Genomic DNA, 4,716 nt, shown 5'->3' with positions numbered 1-4,716 from the left:
GAGTTTGTCTTTCTTGGATCTACAATCAATCTTCATATTAGCAGTCAAGAGATCAAATGGCACATTGCACTGGGTAAATATGCTGCACAAGACATCTTTAAAGTGTTGGAAAGCAAGATGTTATTTGAGGACTGAAGTGTGCCTGACCCAAACCATAGTATTTCAATAGCCTCATATGCATGTGAACGTTGGACACTGAACAAGGTAGAATAAAGACAAATTGATTAATTTGAATGATGGTGAGGCAAAGCATATTGAAAGTACAACGAACTTTCAAAAGAACAAATAAATCTCTTTTGGAAGAAGTACAGCCAAAATGCTCCTTAGTGGCAAGGATGGTGAGAATTCATCTCACATGCTATGTTATCAGGAGAGATGAGTCCCTGAGAAAGGACATAAGGTTTGGTAAGATAGAGGGACAGTGAAACAGAGGAAGGCCTTCAACAACATCAATTGACACAGCAGCAAATATCAGAACAATTGTGAAGATGGCACAGGGCTGGGCAGTATTTCATTCTGTTGTATATAAGATCACTGTGAGGTGGAAATGACTCCATAGCACCTAACAAAAACAACAGTATTCAAATTCATGTACCAACAACCAATGTAAAAGATGAAGACATTAAAGGCCTTCACTAACTCCTGTGGACTACAACCAATCAAACATGAAGTCAAGATTATTATCAAGATGCACTGAAAATTATTGGTAATTGCAATGCGCAAGTTAGAAGCAAAAAAAAAAATAGAGAGAATCTGTAGCTGGGGATAGAAATGTTGCTAGAGGTAGCATGGTAGAATTTTGCAAAACCAATGACTGATTCTATTTTTCTCACTCAATATTCAACTTTCATATACCTATGAAGTGAATGAAAAATACCATGGTTTGGGTCAAGCTCATCTTAGTCATCAAATTGACACCCAAGCATTTCAAAAATTTAAAGAGGTTTATGCAGCAGATTTCCTGAATGAATGCACTGTTTGATCTCTTGATGACTGCTTCCATGACTATAGGTTGTGGATCTAAGCAAGATGAAACCCTTGACAACTTCAATCCTTCCTCCATTTATGCTACCTAGTGGTCTTGTAAAAGAATCTGTTTTCTTCATATTAAGTTGTAATCCATATTGAAGGCTGTAATCCATGAACTTCATCAGCAAGTTTTCACGTCCTTCTCACTTTAGGCAAGGAGGGTTGTGCCATCTGCATATCGCAGGTTGTTAGTTAGCCTTCCTCTCATCATGATCTTGAATTCTTCTTCATATAATCTAGCTTCTCTGATTTTTAGCTCATCACACAGATTTAGTGTGTGTGTGATGAGAGTATACAACCCTGACACACATACCTTTCCTAGTTTTAAACCATACAGCATTACATTCTTCTGTTTGTACAATTGCCTCTTGAGCCATGTACAAGCTCCCCATGAGTAAAATTAGGTGTTCTGGAATTCCCATTCTTCTCAAGCCTATCTGTAGTTTGTTATGAGTCACACAGTTTAATGCTTTTCACAGTCAATAAAACACAAATAAACCTATCTCTGATATTCTCTGCTTTCAGCCAAGATCCATCTGATGTCAGTAATGATATACCTTATTCCACACCCTGTTCTGGCCAGAACCTCTGGAATCTCTCTGTCAATATACTGCTGCAATAGTTGTTGAATAATTTTCAGCAAAATTTTACTTGCATGTGATATCTATGATATTGGTCTATAATTTGAACATTCTGTTGGGTCACCTTTTTAAAAAATGTGCATATAGACCTCTTCCATTTGAATTATTGTGCTTGTTAAGAACATTGGAATTCCTTTGACTCCAGGTTCTTTCCTCTATTTCCTTTTACTTTCCTCTTGTCCCACCATCATGTTTGGCCTTCATTTGGGTTTAGTAATTCCTTGCTGCTACATTGCCCTTGATTAAGCCCCTATGCCCTTCTCTCCATTGATTTTAGTTCATTTGTTGTTTCCTTGTCCTTGGGTTGGTTCCCTGTGCCCCCTACCTTTCTCCCACCTCCCCTTCTCCCGTATCTCCCCCCCAGAATCATTGGTCACATTCTTTTCATCTCCAAATTATTTAATCCCACCTCTCTTATCCAGACAGACATGCAAATACATCAATAAGCCCCCAAACCAGGCAAAGCCAAGAGGAGTCACAGGGAAGAGATGAGCAAGTCTGGATGCAGTATTGCACTGATGAAACACACAACTTTTCTCTAGTTCTTTGGTGCTTCCTTCCCCCCACTATCATGACCTCAATTCTACCTTACAAATCAGATTAGACTAGAACATGCACACCGCTACAGATAAGCACCATCAACCCAGGGAATCCAGGATAAATAAACCCCTCAGGGTCAACAATGAGAGTAGAGATACCAGGAGGGGACCGGGGTGGGGGTTGGGGCAAAAGAAAAGGGGAATTGATCACAAGGATCAGCCTATACCCCCTTCCCAGGGGGACTAACAATGGAAAAGTGGATGAGGGGCGATGGAGGATGATATGAAAATAATAATCTATAACATCAAGAGTTCATGAGGGGGTGGAAGGGGGAGGGAGGAGGAAGAAATGGTGAAGTGATATCAGGGCTCAAGTGGGAAGAGAATTCTTTGAAAATTATGATGGCAGCATATGTGCAAATGTGCTTGACACACTGGATGAATGGATGGATTGTGATAAGAAATGTAAAAGCCCTCAATAAAAGTATTTAAAGAAAAAAATTTTTTAAGTTAACAAAAGAAAATAATAATCATTTATCATTTATCAAGGGGTCACCAGGGGGTGGGGGTATAAAAAGAGGAGCTGATACCAAGGGCTCAAATAGAATGTAAATGTTTAGAAAATAATGATGGCAACATATGTACAAATATGCTTGATACATTTGATGTATGGATTGTAAGACTCCGCAGTAATATCTGTTTTTTTTTTTTTAAAAAAGAATATTGGAAGTACCACAGGTTGCCAAAAGAACAAACAAATCTTTCGTGAAAAATGTACAACCAAAATTTTTCCTTGACTTTAAGATAACAAGACTCCATTTTCCTTACATTGCATAAGTTGTCAGGAGAGATGAGCCCCTGAAAAAGGACATCATGTTTGGTAATGTGAGCAGGCAGCAAGACTTAGAAATGCCCTTGAAAAAATGGATTGACATGGTGGCTGCAAAGATGGGCTCAAACGTGACAAAGATTGTGAGGATGGCAGGACCTGGCAGGGCTTTCTTTCTGTTGTACATAGTGTCTCTATTCATTGGCACCGATTTGATAGAACCTGACCATGGCACCGAGAAAGACCTGCACGACATCAGCACTGAGGCAGTTGACAACTTTGAGCGAGTCTTCAAGGTGGTGGATGAAATGTGGGACTCTCCGGTAGACAACATCCAACAACACATCCTCCTGGCAACCGGCTGGTCGGGGACTGTGCGGCCATCGTCTTCTTTGCCAACAACTGCTTTGAGACCGGGAAGAAGAATTGCAGTACTTGAGCTTTGGCGACTTTACCTGCTGCACCGAATTCATTATCCAGTACTGGACCCTCGGCGCCGTCGACTCCCAGGTAGATGACATGGACATGGATGTGCACTTGGACAAGGAGTTTCTCCAGGACTTGAAAGAGCTCCAGGTGCTAGTGGCCGACAAGGACCTGCACAAGAGCCTGGCGTGTACCGATCTCCGGGGAAAGCGCCTTATCTGAAACAGAATCCAACTCAAAAACCTGTCCCCAGGGCTGGTGAAACTGGCCACCAAGCTGACCCACAATAAGGACGTTCGAGACTTGTTCGTGCACCCGGAGGAGAAGTTTGTGGAACCCTGCCGGCCAGACCACTGGCCACTGAGTGATGTGCAGCTCCCTGAATTGCTATTCGGTGTCTGTCCACTCCCTGGATGGCTTCCGGTTCCAGGCCCTGTGGGACCGCTACATTGGCACCTCCAGGGCTGCCTCTTGCAATGGTACCATGAATAAGGCCCCTCTACCCTCCACCGCCTGTACACACTTGACAGTAAAGCTGCCGGGGTTGGGGGGGGGGGAGGAAAGAAAGGTGATCTAAAAGAATGTTGAGCAATATCATTAATAACACATATAAATAATAGTTGGTTGATGATAATTTTAAAAAGAGTGCAACAGTACATTGGCAAGAATTGCAAGAAGATCAAACCAGAATCAGAAGAGGATGTAAAATTAAGGATATCATAACTGTTGCTAAATGACTATTTGGTTGAATGAGAGCGCAAGAAAGATGGTTTACTTGTATTTTAATAACCATACAGAGGTATACCACTATTTGTGTGACAACAAATGATGGGTAACATTTACAGAATTGGAAATGCAGAGCACTTTATTGCACTTATGGGGAATGTGCCCATAGACTAAAATGTAGCTCTTCAAACAGAACAAAGGGCGGCTTTGTGATGTAAAATCAGGAAACAATTGCATCAGGGTTACATCTTCTAACTGTGCTTATTAAATCTGCACACTGAACAAATAATTCCTGGACACTTGTCTATATGAAGCAAAATGCATAATCAAGATTGGAGGAAGACTCATTAACCTGCAATAAGTAAATGACAAAAATTTCCTTGTTGAAAGCAGAGGATTTTAGCTGATGGTGCCCAGCTATCAAAAGATATAGCATCTGGGGTCTTAAAAGCTTGAAAGTAAACAAGCAGCCATCTAGCTAAGAAGCAACAAAGCCCACATGGAAGAACATATCAGCCTGTGTGAT

At 41.2% G+C, this 4,716-nt stretch overlaps 1 pseudogene; it reads left to right on the top strand.

The window, feature by feature from the left end:
- The window catches only part of LOC101643981, a 7,792-nt pseudogene extending 3,836 nt beyond the window's left edge, over positions 1–3,956 (top strand).
- Positions 3,957–4,716: the final 760 nt, after the last annotated feature.

The sequence above is a fragment of the Echinops telfairi genome, unplaced genomic scaffold, assembly GCF_000313985.2.
Source record: "Echinops telfairi isolate 266 unplaced genomic scaffold, ASM31398v2 ScPeMD7_1;HRSCAF=3_1, whole genome shotgun sequence".
Lineage (NCBI taxonomy): Eukaryota > Metazoa > Chordata > Mammalia > Afrosoricida > Tenrecidae > Echinops > Echinops telfairi.
This window is presented reverse-complemented; position numbering and strand designations above follow the sequence as displayed.